Source organism: Choloepus didactylus, chromosome X (assembly GCF_015220235.1).
Source record: "Choloepus didactylus isolate mChoDid1 chromosome X, mChoDid1.pri, whole genome shotgun sequence".
Taxonomy (NCBI): Eukaryota; Metazoa; Chordata; class Mammalia; order Pilosa; family Megalonychidae; genus Choloepus; species Choloepus didactylus.
The window spans coordinates 88,445,279-88,461,574 of NC_051334.1; the positions used below are offsets into that span (position 1 = coordinate 88,445,279).

The 16,296-nt window shown below is 37.3% G+C and overlaps 1 protein-coding gene across 2 annotated transcripts in view; it reads left to right on the top strand.

The window, feature by feature from the left end:
* The first annotated feature begins 279 nt into the window (after positions 1-279).
* Positions 280-16,296, top strand: part of GPR174 (G protein-coupled receptor 174) — a 94,155-nt gene continuing 78,138 nt past the window's right edge. For both annotated transcript variants that reach the window (XR_005214636.1, XM_037822322.1), the window contains exon 1: positions 280-434. The gene's annotated coding sequence lies outside the window, so the exon portion shown is untranslated. The remainder of the gene's footprint in view (positions 435-16,296) is intronic.

Sequence of the window (16,296 nt, forward strand, 5' to 3'; positions counted from 1 at the left end):
TAGTTTAGCCCTGCATCATTAATCAGAGAAAAAAAAGAGTGAGGTGAAGGCTGCCCCCTGGAAAACGGAAATGTTCAGTGTGCACAGAGTGGCTTGCAAATTTCACTCTGACATCTCACCACCACCATGGTAGTGGTTAAATAATACTGAGAATTGTATTTCCTTTTTTTTTTCCCTTTTGCTTTCTTCAGTTTTCTTTGGGCTTTCATTTTGTCTTCTTTTTACTCTTTCTTTTTTTTCTTTCTTCTTTTCTGTCCTTCCTTTATTCCTTCTTTCTTTTCTTTCTTTCTTTTTTTTTTTGGTAGTGAAGGGGGATTGGATTGTTTGCTTTCAGAACGAGGACCTGGAATTGTTGCACTGATTGGTAGTGTCCTTTTGGAGTGACTGTCGCATGAATTCTTTGGATATCTCTGGGGAAACAGAAAACTTGAACGGTAGGATCCAAAATTTTCATGCATAATTAGTTCTCTTGTACCTTTCACCCTTGATATTTAGAATTGGGCTCTTCACTCCAGACTTTGGGCAGCCAGTCAGATCTAAGAGTGATTATGAATATAATGAAGGTAGACCATCCTTACATGCCATTTACTTAGTATTTTAACAAACAAAAATAATGTGGTTGGCAGCCAGAGGTGGGAGGGGGATGTAACGTTGAACTTGGTGAAATGTAAATTTCATATGCAGAGCTTTCCATAACTTTTTCATAACTATCAAAATGTGTTTTGCTCAACAAATACATTAAGTAGAATTACTTGCAGGAATGTGTAGTATTGTTTCTATCTACTCTTCTTTCTATAAGTCTTTGAGGATAATATTTTTATCTGCAGTAGGATTAAAATGGTTAAATATATGTATCTTACCCTTTTCAAAATGAGCCATGATTAAGAAAATAAAAGAGCTGTAATGTCTCAGGACATTTACCGACATGAATGCACACACATATCAGCTCGTTTAAATTGCATATTTTCAGTGTAAAAGTGAATTGTGTAATTAATGGTAGCTGTAGATACTCTGTCAAAGAAAACAATATGGGGGAATACACATTTATAATTAGAGAGGGGAAATAAGAAAGACAACAAACACAGTTGCTCTGTTTCTTGTAAAGCTGTATGTTTCAGAAGAAATAATCAGTACATTTCAAAAATCAATAATGGATTGAAGGATTTTGGATTAAATTTACATTTTTAGACATTTGCAAGTGATGTGGCTTATTTTGACAAAATGTACATCAAATTGTTTCCTGGTTTGCATGTTTTTCTCTTCTGAGCTCAAAGAGAAAGCAGAAAGATGCCTTCTAACTTTAAATCAAACAATCAGGCTATCAGTAGCATGTAATAGCTGCCAAGAGCTGCATTCAGAGATTTAAAGAAAGGAAAGAAATAATTTCCATTTGCCATGGGGGTGGGAATGAGGAGGGATGTGGGCAACATGACCCAGGATTATATCTCAAATAATTTTCTTGTTCCTTTCTCTGCCTTCAAAAGTGGTGTGCCTGGACTTAATTTTTTACTGCTGTATTCTTTCCAGAGGAGAAAGAAGTTATTTTATTTCATTAGCAGAACTATATTTATTAGAGAGATTCTGGGTCATTCATCAAGGAGCTTTTCTTTCTTCCAACTGCTGTAAGTCTCAAGTATGGAGGCAAAACCATGGATCTCATAGATAGCATTCAAATTCTTCAATTCAGCGAAAGATTCTATCAGCCATACTAGTAAATATCTGGATCATATAAAAGCCATCTTCTAAGAGATTTGTGTCTGAGATGGCGATGTTTTTTATTAATTCCAGAAATGTCTATGTGCTTTGTACTCATACACATGTACTTCTCTAACCTGCTTTATGTTTGCAGTAATATTCCTGTGGGACAGGAACCACTAGTGAATCTATTCTTTTGGGGCCAGTGTAACAACATAGTGCTGAATGTTGTAAAGTTGAGTAAACACAAGGCTGGACATTGAGTGCTCCAAAGAGCTCACTTAAATTCTACCTAGAGACTTTTAATAATAAATGTACGCTTTCTGCCTTCCTCTCACAGATATGATGGCACCAGTCAGATCCCCAGATCCTGAAAGGAAATTTAACTCTCTCTTGACTCCCACCCAATTCTGGGAGGAGGGTACACAGATAGTGCTCTTTCTCTTCCCCGTTACAGTGACCTCCCAAAGGCCTTCTTCCTGTGCCATATGTTTCAAGAATCAGACTCCAGACACCTAATCAGAGAGTGAAAATTTATCAGAAACAGATTCAGATCCTGACACTCGCAGAAGCAATGACAAACATCTAAGATTCTGTTATAATTTGGGAAGTGAAATATATTGAAGTTTGTATTTTACAGTCGGGAAAACTGAGAATCAGAGGGTTGAAGTGACTGGGCCAAGTCACTGTGTGAGCCTGTGACAGAGACAAGCCTAGAACCCAGGGCTCTTGACCAGTGTTTGTATTATTTCTTCTTGCTGCCTCACAAGGCTGAAGGTTAAAAGACCTGCATTAGTCATTGGGAAATGTTAAAAGACGTAATTTTGAAATCACTAAAGTACCTCTCAATACCAGGGGCATATCTCAGGCTTCTCCCAAGGGCCCTGATAATTTAGCAAACATTGATTTGCTGCACTTTACTACATTTTCTTTGGAATATTAGGAAAGAGGTTATCTGTACTATGCCCAGAGGGAAATGAAATGCCATAATGAAAACTGATACACAGTAAGTGCTGTAACATAGCACTAACACAGACCAGATGCTTATGTGCTACATCAAGTTCCAGGGCAACTGCTTGGCCGAGAAATGACAAGACAGAGTATTCAGGAAGTCCTGAGGCCTGGGAGATTCCTGACTTGAAGAAAGGTGTCTGAATGGCTAAAACAGGCATAAAGGGCTTAGCAACTAAGGATAGAGTGTGAGGAAGATAAAGAATTACAATAATAATAATTGGTGGTATGTGAATCCTGGAGAGAATCCAATAGTTAGTGGTTTGACTATTGGTAAAGTTTCTCTTATAACCAGGTTCTATCTGGGATTTGAAAGTTAAAGTGGCATCTGTTGGTATAGCCATTGGAGGACAAGTGGGCAAGAAGATGTGCTTCAGAGGCATCAGTTTCATTTTGTAGCACAGCTGCATTAGCTTCAGCCAGGAATCAATATGCAGGCAGAGGTCCTGAGAAACAATCATGAGTGTGGTATATTAGCCACAATCAAGTCTGTATAGACTCTGGAAACTTGAATATATGTCAAGAACTTCACTAATTCTAATTATCTAGTAGGGAGACCAAAGTTTAAATTATTTGCCATGATCACTACATGGATTATGTAGAGGCATGGCTTGTGCCCAGAGCATTAGTCAGGTCTGCCAATTCAGGCTCAGATGCTTCTTGGACAGTATAATCACTACTTGAGTATCTAAAATATATGCAAATGTCTGCCAACAAATCTAAAGCCCTTTGACTCCTTCCTCCCTTCCTGACAATATGCTTGTTTCCTCCAAAAAGTTGCTTGACTTCACAAAATTTATGACAGACAATATCAAGGTTTTCTCCACATTCTCAGCAACAGAAAAAATGTTTTAACACTGTTGTAATTATAACTAACTAGCTGAATTCCTTTCCAGCTTTAGTGGACAGATCAGATTCAGATATTTCTCATAAGCTAATAATATATTACCAGTTATTTCTAATCTAATGACATATTTTTGTAAGACAAAATAATTCTCACAAGTTAATTATAGGGTAACAGAATCGATAGTTATATACTGTTTGTAGTGTTTAATAATTTTTTAGGTAACACAGGTGACCCATCAGTTGGTACTTTAAAAATTTGTTATACTGGGTGTCTACTCTATTTTGAAGTGTGAGAGAAAATGTGCTGACAAATGAATGACTTGTAGAAGAAAGATTGATTTATTATTTGGTAAATGTGCTGTTCACAATTAAATATTGTTACCAAATTGGATTATGAGAAGAAAAGACAATCTATTCCAAAACTGCTAACTGACATAGAATAACTTGTTAATAACCATATTAGTTCTAAGTTACATTTGTAAGAATTGAGAAATGTCATCTGTGCTGTTTGGGCATTTCCTAAGGGGAAAAATCACTCAGGAAATTTAAAGCTGTCTGACCTCCAGGAATCATTAAATTTGTAAGTCCTTGTGATATGGTCCAGTAGGGAAGAGGTATTAAGTTTGATTATCCTGGGTTATGTTACTTCCTGTCTGGAACTTGGACCAAACATATATAGCTGGTGTAACACTTCAGTCCGAACCAGTATCTTGAGAATATGGGCATGATGATTAATCATGTTTTCTTCTCTCCCAATGCACTGTGGGATCTCAATTATGCAGGCTGCTTGAAAATGCTAGATACAGAGGCAGTCTTCTCCCAACCCTTTTCATTAATGACACACTTAGGAATTTGTTGTAAATATTTTGGATACCTATAAAAATGGTAATCATTGTTGAAACACCCTCTGATCCACTCCCCTCAAAGGCTGTATGATGTTGTTTTGGAAATTTTAACTCTACTCTAGTAATACTCATATGCATTAACCCTGCTTGTCATATTGAGCCAAACAATATGAAACACTTCTAGAAGTGGTAATCCATTCATCTTTTTCTGTAAAATTTTAGCATATTTATTAAAAAAGATAGAATTGATTTATTTTTATATCTTAAGATTTATTTTCAAAGTAATGTTTTTGTGAGTGTGGAATTATTTTTAGGTTTGAAAAATTCATTTTGGAATGTAAAGTAGTTTTGGTTTGCCCAGCTCATTCTTAAGCATGAATGCTGCATTTTCTTTGATAGAGAATGCTATCTTTTACCTTGTTTTATTCCCACAGTTCTGTGAGTTCATTATGATTTCTTAGCAAAGGGAAAGAATCAGAATTCTTCAACAGAGTTTGGGTTTTAAGGATGCATTAAAGAGTTTCCAGAGTCTCCTCTCAGCTCTGGGTGTGAATTTAAAAACAGGGACAAAGTCCTCACCATGGACTGAGTCAACATCAGATGCAGGCTTGCCCTGAGCTGTTGATTTTCTCCCTAAAGTACTTATGTCCTATTTGAAATCAAGTTACTCACCTAGTAGTAACTCCAGAAAATGCTACTATATATCTAAGCAGCTACCAAGAATTTAGGATTTAGCAGGCTTTTGGAGCCTTTCTACTACTATTTTTATTTGGTGTACTCTGCCATCAAAGATAATAATGATTCTTATTTATTGTGCATTTATGATGTGTTAAGCATTGGACAACATGCTTTACAGTTTTACAACCACTCTATTATTTTTCATTTTTACCAATAAGAAAACTAATGTTAAAGGATTTAAATAAACTTGCCCAAAGTTATACAACCATCTCGGTTGAATTTCAAACCCAGGTCTGTTGGTTGCCAAAACTCTTTCCATTATGCTAACTGGTCTTTATATGACAAAACCACAAGTCACTATCTTTCTTTTTTCCATTTAAGAATAGGGATAGTTCATAATTGAGGAAGACATATACATTTTCAAAATATATGATTCTTTTATTATATTTGGCCTAAGTGAACCTTTATATTGGGGGGGGGATAAAACAAGTAAAATAAGAAATAAAATGGATCAAATTATGGATTTAAAAACCTACAGAAGAAATACTTTATTCTGTTCAACCAATCTTTATGACATGCTTACTGTTTTTCTTCCAGTAGAGTATGAGTAAGAATAGAAGGCATACAAGCTTGCAACTTGAAATGCTTATGAGGAGCAGAATGGTAGAAAGCTTGCAACCAAATAAATGAGAAACATAATAATTAGTTTTAAGGATCAGTTAAATCACTGATTTTGGAAATGACATATGGAATGGCCCAACCACCTTAAGGACTATTATTGACTTGTGCCCTAAATATTTGGTAACTTTCCATAAAGTTTAGCACTTTTTCTGTTCAATTAAGAAATTGATTTTACAATTCTCTCTTGTTGTATCTGTTGTGACACTGCTGTTGTCTACAAGTTTCTTGAGGGCAAGGGACTTGTCTCCTTCCTTTTAATCTCCTTTGATACCTAGCATGATGTCTTGATTTACAATAAGGTATTTCACATCTCATCACTCAACTTATTTGTACTCATTTGATAGTTCAGGAAGTTATAGCAGCAGGAAAGGGGCCAAAGGGAAATACAAAATTCTCCCCATTGGTTTCTTCCAGTTTTGTATGCCAATGTAAATGGATGAACTAAGTTTAAACAGTGCCTGTGAGTCTGTGTTTCTGTGCATGGAGAGGCAGAGAGGGAGGTTGGGGAGAATATGGAGATGAGTTGGGAATAGGTGTTTTATTTTATTTTGTTTTTTATTCTTGCACATAGTAAAGAATGCTTTTTTCCCATGCTTTTGCAGAAAGAAAACAAGGAAAATTGTTTCTGGTGATTTGTAAACTGCTGTTTGATTTAGAAATTTGACAACCTTACCAACATAAAGCTTATATACAAATGGTTTTACAATATGAGGAAATGATAAATATCCATGTACGTATTAGAGAATGTATAGTGGGGAGCCCAGCCCTGTGATGTGGATAAATGAGCACAAAGGATGTGAGTTAAAAGCTTAGTTTCTAGTCCTGACTCTGCCATTAATTTGATATATAACTCAGAATTAGTTCCTTTCTGGGCCACAGTTACCTCATCTGAAAATCATTAAAGGATCTAAATAATAATAGAATATTAATGAAGATTTAATAAATATTAATAAATTCTAATTGTATTTAATATGCTTAAACAGCTCTGTTAGCAAATGAAAAATTACTATAAGCTCAGTGAATCATTATCCATGTCACCATTGGGCTTATCAATGAAAACAGCATGCTCATCAGCAGGCTGCCCCAGGTACTCAATAAATATGTATTGACTGAACTTGTTTAATTACTCCATGTATAAGCTGAAGAGTAGGATTCAATGCATGATATGAGTGGTCCAATGAGTCTAAAGCCTTTCCCCCACATTTCTGCCATACTGTACTCTTTTTCACCTGGAGCTGCAATGGTCCTCATGAGATATTTAAAGAAGACAACTGGGAAAAATACCTACATGCTCCCTGTAAGAGTCCCAGAAAAAGTCTTCTAGTTCTTTGTCATTAATGCATGAGTTAAATCCACTGATCAAATCTCAATGATTTTGAGCATAAAAGTAGAAATGCTGGCTAAACAAACTAAAACTAACAGACGTATATTGAAACTGCACCCAATGAAAACAGAGTACACATTTTTCTCAAGTACACGTGGATCATTCTCAATATAGACAATATGTTGGATCACAAAACAAGTCTCAATAAATTCAAAAAATGAAGAAATAATACAATGTATATTCTACAACTACAACAGAATGAAGCTAAACATCAATAACAGAGGGAGAAATGGAAAGTTTACAAATATGTGGAAATTAAACCATGTACTCTTAAACAGCCAATGGGTTAAAGAAGAAATCAGAAGAGAAATTAGGAAATACCTTGTGGTGAATCAAAATGAAAATATAACATAACAAAACTTATGAGAAGCAGAAAAGACAGTGCTGAGGGGAACATTTATAGCTCTAAATGCATGTATTAAAAAAGAAGAAAGACTTCACATCAGAGACCTAACCTCAAACTTGGAAGGACTAGAAATAAAAGAGTAAATGAAACCCAAAGTGAGCAGAAGGAAGGAAATAATAAAGATTAGAGTGGAGATAAATGAAATAGAAAACAAGCAAACAAAAAACAAAAACAACAGAGATTTAAGAAAACCAAAAGTTGGTTTCTCTGTAAAGATCAATAAAATTGACCAATCTTTAGCTATAAAGACAAAGAAAAAAGAGAGAAGATACAAATAACAAAAATCCAGAAATGAAAAGCAGGATATTACTACCAAACCCATTGAAATAAAAAGGACTATAAGAGGGTACTCTGAAATGTATGCCAATAAATTAGATAACATAGAGGAAATGGACAAATTTTTAGAAACACACCAACTGCATACATTGACTCAAGAAGAGATAGAGGATCTCAACAAAACCAATTACTACTAGAGAGATTGAACCAGTAATCAAAAACCTCCCAACAAGGAAAAGGCCAGAACTGGATGGCTTCACAGGTGAATTCTACCAAACCTTCCAAGAAGAATTAACTCCAATTCTGCTCAAATTCTTCCAAAAAGTTGAAGAGGAGGGATCACTCCCAAACTCATTCTATGAGGCCAACATCACCATCATACCTAAGCTCGTAAAATATACTACAAGAAAAGACCAATTTATCTTAAGAATATAGATGCAAAAACTCCCAACAAAGTACTAGCAAACTGAATCCTAAAGCATAATAAAAGAACTATACACCATGATCAAGCTGGATTTATCCCTGGTATGCAAGGATGGTTCAACATAAAAAAACCAATTGATGTAATATACCACATTATCAGAATGAAGGAAAAAAACATGATCATGACACTTGATGCAGAAAAGGCATTTGACAAAGTACAGCACAATTTGTTGATAAAAACACTTAGAAACTTAGAAATAGAAGGAAATTTCTTCAACATGACAAAAGATGTGAATGAAAAGCCCACAGTTTACATTCTACTTAATGGGAAAGACTGAAATTTTTCCCCCTAAGATCTGGAAAAAGACAAGGATGCCCACTGTCATCATTTTAATTCAAAATTGTACTGGATGTTCTTTTTTTCCTGCAATTTTATTGAGATATAGTCACATACCATACAATCATCTAAAGTGTATAATCAGTTGTTGACAGTATCATCATCTAGTTGTGCATTCATCACCACAATTTTTGAATATTTTCTTTACTCAAAAAAAAAGAATAAAAAGAATAAAAATAAAAATAAATGTAAAGGAAAACATCCAAAATATCCCATTCCCCCAGCCCCCTATTATTCATTTACATTTTTGTCCCTATTTTTCTACTCATCTGTCCATACACTGGATAAAGGGAGTGTGGGCCATGAGGTTTTCACAATCACGTGGTCAAACCCTACAAGCTATATAGTTATACAATCATCTTCAAGAGTCAAGCCTACTGGATTTCAGTTCAACAGTTTCAGGTATTTCCTTCTAGGTATTCAAATACACTAAAAACTACAAAGCCATATCTATATAATGCATAAGATTACCCTCCAGAATGACCTTTCAACTCCATGTGAAATCTCTCAGCCACTGAAACTCTACTTAGTTTCATTTCTCTTCTCCCTTTTGGTCAAGAAGGCTTTCTCAATCCCACAATGCTGGGTCCAGACTCATCCCTGGGAGTCATATCCCATGTTGTGAGGAAGATGTACACCCCTGGGAGTCATGTCCTACATAGGGGAAAGGCAGCAAATCCACCTGCCAAGTTGTCTTAGAGGGAGAGGCCACATCTGAGCAACAAAAGAGTTTCTCCTAGAAGAAAAGTTAGGGAGACATCTTCAGGAGCTCATGTTAGGTAATAGCTTCTTAGAGTTTACACTCAGAGCACAAGCAGCAAAAGAAAGAAAGAAAGAAAGATAAATGGGACCTCATCAAAATTGAAAATTTTTGTTCCTCAAAGGAAATTATCATGAAAGTAATACAATAACCTAAATGATATGAGTAAATATTTGGAAACACCATATTCAATAAAAATTTCATATCCAGAATTTATAAAGAAATGTTTCAACATATCAAAAAGACAAAAAAAAAAACATTTTTTCCAAGTTTTGGCAAACAATTCCCATTGCTTAGTCACAGCCACCATCTTGTAAATTTTAATTGAGGGGAGAAACACTTTCATAGAAAAGAACTGTTACAGAACTCATTTCCTATGGACTGTACTTTCAGTAAGTATGCAAACATTGATTAAGGGATAGTAATAAAGACCTTGAATTAGGTAGCTGACATCCAATACATATGGCATTTACCTAGAGCAGTGTACACCTGAGAGGAGCACTGGATCTAAAGCACACAGAAGCTCTTCACTTACCCATATGATTCATGTTTGTCACCAGTTCCATAGTGTGGGGAAACTGAATGTTAACACCAGAATCCACTAAATGCCTTTTATGTGGCATTGTTAAAAAAGGAAAAGAAAAATATATGCATAGCTGGCCCTGGGTGGTATACTTAGCCTTTCTCAACCAAAACGTCTGATGGCATCTTAAAGTCTTATTTTGTGCTAACTTCCTTTGGAATTCTTCTACTTGATACCTGTGCCGGTTTGAGTGTATTGTGTCCCCCAAATGCCATTATCTTTGTGGTTTTGTGTGGGGCAGGCGTTTTGGTGATGGTTGGATTTGCTTGGAATGTGCCCCACCCAGCTGTGGGCAATGATTCTGATGAGATGTTCTCATGGAGGCGTGGCCCCACCCATTCGGGGTGGGCCTTGATCGGTGGAGCTACATAAATGAGCTGACTCGGGGGGAGGAAGAGAGTGCAGCTGGGAGTGATGTTTTGAAGAGGAGCAAGCTTGCTAGAGAGGAACATCCTGGGAGAAAGCCGTTTTGAGGCCGGAGCTTTGGAGCAGATGCCAGCTGCCTTCCTAGCTAACAGAGGTTTTCCGGAGGCCATTGGCCATCCTCCGGTGAGGGTACCCGATTGCTGATGTGTTACCTTGGACACTTTGTGGCCTTAAGACTGTAATTGTGTAGTGAAATAAACCCCCGTTTTATAAAAGCCTATTCATCTCTGGTGTTTTGCATTCTGCAGCATTAGCAAACTAGGACAATACCTGAACTAGGTGTATTCTACTTAACCTTTAAAGTCATGATTTTGGAGCCCTGAAAGTACAAGAGCAGTTAAGCCTTGCCCCAATCCCCTTTATCAAATGCTGTTTTTACAAGTTGGCCTTCTCTTAGGGGGTGATACATATTACACAAATACAGGGCTCCCATTCTGGAGGAACCAGGAGGAAAGGCAGAAAATGGGCACAAGAATGTCACAGAAAAACCCAGTTAGTAGAATGTGGATACAGGTCAAACTGATATCAACAGTGAAGGTTGATTTAAGAATGACAATAAAATAGTGCCAATGATAATAGCAGCCATCATTATTTTGTAAGACATCTCATTGGGTGCTTATATATCACTTATGTTACTTGAAAAATCACTGCAACAACAGTATTAACCCAAGACTTCAGATGAGGAAATGGAGGCCCAGTGTCTTGCTCAAGTTTATACAGGCAGTTAGACAAGATATAGAAATCAAAAGCAGGTCTGCCAGACACCAGAATCCAGTTCTCTGTAACCTGTTGGGGCTCAGTCACATATTAATTCATTTAAACCTCTTTATAGTTTAGATGAGGGACAGGGAATGATCTCTTGACTCTATTTGAGATCTCTCAGCCACTGAAACTTTATTTTGCTTCATATCACTTCCTCCTTTTGGCCCAAGAAGGCCTTCTAAATCCCACAATGCCAAGGCCAAGCTCATCACAAGTCATGTCCCTACATTTCCAGGGAGTTCCATATACCTGGGAGTATGTCCCACGTAGGGGGAGGACAGTAAGCTAACCTGCAGAGTTGGCTTAGAGAGAGAGGCCACATCTGAGTAACAAAAGAGGCTCTCTGGGTGTGACTCTTAGGCATCGTTTTAAGAAGGCTTAGCCTCTCCTTGTAGTAACAAATTTCATACAGGTATGCCCCAAGATCGAAGGTTTGGCCTTCTAATTTGATAGCGCCAAATGTTTGTGAGAATATCATTATTTCCCCAGGTGGGGAAATTTAATATTTCCACATTTTCCTGGATTATAAGTCATTTCCCTGGATTGTATGGCCAGTATGAGACTGATCCAAACTTTCTGTGCAGGGATCTTATTCCAGAGCCTGTATCATGACCATAATCCTCTTGAAATTCAGCCAGGGCTTCTTGAACATACATTCTTGCTTTTATCCTGTCTCCTCAACTTCTTTTTTAACTCAATTTTATTGAGATATATTCACATACCATACAATCATCCCTGGTGTACAGTCAATTGTTCACAGCACCATTATATAGTTATTCATTCATCACCACATTCAATTTTTGAACATTTTCATTGCCATACACACAAAAAAATAAGAATAAAAGTTAAAGTGGAAAAGAATACCCAAAACATCCCATTCCCCCATCCCTCCCTATAATTCATTTATTTTTGTCCTCATTATTCTATTCATCTGTTCATACACTGTAAAAGGGAATGGGAGCCACAAAGTTTTCATAATCACACACTCACACAGTGTAAGCTATATAGGTATGCAATCATATTCAAGGATCAAGGCTACTGGGTTGCAGTTCAACAGTTTCAGGTATTTCCTTCTAGCTTTTCCAATACACTAAAAACTAAAAAAGGATATCTATATAATGCATAAGAATAGCCTCCAGAATGATCTCTTGACTCTATTTGAGATCTCTCAGCCACTGAAACTTTATTTTGCTTCATATCACTTCCTCCTTTTGGCCCAAGAAGGCCTTCTAAATCCCACAATGCCAAGGCCAAGCTCATCACAAGTTATGTCCCTACATTTCCAGGGAGTTCCATATACCTGGGAGTACGTCCCACGTAGGGGGGAGGACAGTAAGCTAACCTGCAGAGTTGGCTTAGAGAGAGAGGCCACATCTGAGTAACAAAAGAGGTTCTCTGGGTGTGACTCTTAGGAATCGTTTTAAGAAGGCTTAGCCTCTCCTTGTAGTAACAAATTTCATACAGGCATGCCCCAAGATCGAAGGTTTGGCCTTCTAATTTGATAGCCCCAAATGTTTGTGAGAATATCATTATTTCCCCAGGTGGGGAAATTTAATATTTCCACATTTTCTCACAGTCCCTCAAGGGGGATTTGGAAATACAACTTCATTCTCTACCAGAATTGTTCTGGGTTGTATTGTGGCTTCACATTAACCTGCACAAACCAACCAGATCTCACTCCCCAATCAACGCTCCATATAATTATGTTGTTGGAATAAACTGACCATACAAGTCAAATTATATAATGTGTTACAGAAAATATAGTGCATTCACCTAATCAACCTCTCTTCCCTTGGTCCCACACAGAAGCTGAAGCTTCAAAAACACCATCAATATTATCCTTTACCCTTCAGTCTGATTTACGTTAGTACTCACAAAGTCCATTTCATTAATACTTCTAATTGAGGTCTGATCTATTTTTTTCAGACTGTAACATTTGCTATATGGGGTAATGCTGACATTCATAGCTGCCAGACTCTGGCTCTGAGTCTCAGGTGTCACACCAATAACCAAAGTTCCGGGGACTGACCAGGTTATACACAAAGACCTCAGCATCTCAAAGTTTAGAAACTACCATTACAGCTCAGGATTATATGTAACTGCTGTAAGAGCTTACAATCTAGGAACCTTTACAATAAGCTTTCTCCTGATAACTTATGCTCTCAGACTCAATTCATGGAGTTTGCACATTATATTTGGTCCGTATTAGTGAGGCATTGTAATATTTTTCTTTTCATTTCTGGTTTACTTCACTCAGCATACTTTGCTCAATGTCCATTCCACTCACAACTTCATTCCTTCTTGTAGCAGTTAAATATTCCATTCACAGATTGCCATTCCATTCATCAGTAGATGTACCCTTAGGTCACCTCCATCCACTGCAAATTATGAATACTGACACCATGAACCCCACTGTGCAAATGTCTCTTCATGTCACTATTTTCAGTTCTTCCAAGCATATACCCAATAACCAAGTTTCAGGACCACATGGCAACCCCATGCTTAGCTTCCTATGGGACCACCACACTGCCCTCCAGATTGGTTTCACCATTCTACTTCCCAACCAGCGGTGATTAGGTAATCCCTTTCTCCACATTTTCTCCAGCACTTGTATCCCTCTGTTTGCTTTTTAGATGGTTTTATTCACATACCATACATCTCATCCTAAGTAAACAGTCAATGCTTCCCTGTATAATCATGTAGTTATGTATTCACCAATACTATCTATATAAGGACATTTCCATTTCTTTCATACAGAAAGAGGAAGAGGTGAAAAAAATAAAATGAAAAAGAGAAAGAAAGAAAAAAGTGAAACTAAAAGGCCACAAAAGAAAAAATAAAATTCAATGAAATAGACAACAACACCAACACCAAGAATCCCCAAACCCCTACCTTATATCCCCCACTTATAGGCATTTAACTTTCATATATTACCTTTGTTACAATTAGTGGAAGCATATTATAATGTTATCATTATCTATAATTGATTGCTTATTTTTCTCCAATACCACCCCATTTTAACACCTTGGAAAGTTGACATTCATTTGCTCTGCCTCATGTAAAAATGTATTTGTACATTTAATCACAATCATTGACCAGTCTAGGTTTCACGAAGTTATACAGTACCAATCTTCATCTTCTATCCTTCCCCCGTCATCCTTCCTGCCCCTCACCTTCCTCCCTCGACCTTACTCATACTCATCTTTGTTCAGTGTTGTTACATTATTGTGTTACCATCTCTCAATATTTTGCTCCAAACCTCTCTCTCCTATCTTTTCTTATCTGACTGTATTTCCTGTAGAGCAGGTATCTTGTTCACAAACTCTCTCAGTGTCTGTCTATATGAGAATATTTTAAACTCCCCCTCAATTTTGAAGGATAGCTTTGCTGGCTATAGAATTCCTGGTCGGTAGTTCCTCTCCTTCAGTATCTTAAATATATCATACCACTGCCTTCTTGCCTCCATGGTTTCTAATGAGAAAACTGCATATAGATTTATCAAGCTTGCCTTGTATGTGATGGATTGATTTTCTCTTGTTGCTTTCAGAACTCTCTGTCTTTGACATTTGATAATCTGGTTATTAAGAGTCTTGGCATAGATCTATTTGGATCAATTCTTTTTGGGACATGCTGCACTTCTTAGATCTGTAATTTTATGTCTTTCATAAGAGATGGGAAATTTTCAGTGATTATTTCCTACATTATTGTTTCTAACTCTTTTCCCTTCTCTTCTCCTTCTGCGACACCTATGACACATACATTCATGTGCTTCATGTTGTCATTCACTTACCTAAGACACTGCTCATTTTTTCCATTCTTTTCCCTATCTGCTCTTTTGTGTGTAGGATTTCAGGTGTCTTGGCCTCCAGCTCATGAATCTTTTCTTCTGCCTCTTTAAATCTGCTGTTGTATGTCTCCATTGTGTTTTTTATATCTTGTATTGTGCCTTTCATTCCCATAAGTTCTGCCAATTGTTTTTTCATACTTTTGATTATTTATGTTCACCCAATGACTTTTTATACCCTCCATCTCTTTTGTCATATATTCCCTAAATTCATTGATTTGATTTTTGAATTGTTTTACCATATTTGTTTGAAGATATTTAATTAGCAGTTTCAATTCCTGTATTTTAGTTGAAGTGTAACTTTGTTCCTTTGACTGGGCCATATCTTCATTTTTCCTAAGGTGACCTGAAATCTTTTGTTGTCTAGGCATCTGTTTACCTTGGTTACCCCAATCTGATTTTCCCAGATCAGATTGGCTCATGTCTCAGGAGAAAGGTGTATTCAGTATAAGGTTTTCCTGAGGGTGTGTCCTAGAAGTTTGACAGATTTTTCTGTGAAGCCTCTAAGCCCAGTGTTTTCTGATCTTGCCCAGCAGGCGGCATCTGTCAGCCTGCAGCTCCCCGCCAGCACAAAGAAGCATGTTCCCCTTAATTCACAGTGTACCTATCCTGGCCTGGGCCAGTGCTGTCAGAAGCCAAGCTTAAGTTGTTTATGGTTTGTTTGTTTTCCTGCAGACCTTGGGGTCTGAATTCCTTGAGGAAAGGCAATCTCTTGTGCTGGACCTTTCCCCCCCTTTCCTAGGGAAAATACACCCCCCCAGGGAGTTCTCTTCTACACTTGAATTCCTTTTTCTCTCTAAATCTATTAATTCCACCCTTGCCTGGGTCAGTGGCTGACAATTGGAAATGCCTGAGGCTTTCTCTAATGAGCTGCTTAGAATGAGAGAAAACAAAGAAAAAAGAGCAGAAGCCCCTTTTCAGAGCCAGTCCCCTGCTCCTCAGTTTCACTGGTTGACTGGAGTTTGTACCCCATTCTCTGTGCCCCTTTTCTTTGGGAAACAGCCACTTACCAGCACTCTGAGTTCAGCAATCTCCAAAAGCCTCTGTCTTCATTTAGTCATACATTTTTTTTATTCAGCACTGCCTCCTCTCTGGAGGGAGGAACCTCAGATTCCTACTTGTTCAGGGCCCATCCATGCCAGCAGCTTGCATTCAACAGTCCAAATTTGTTAAAGTAAAACCACAATTGGGGTTTGGTTGAGCTAACCCCTTTCTGAATTGACTGCTTCTTTCTACCACAGCGAGGTTTTGCATTTTAGCATGCCATGTTGGGGTGAAG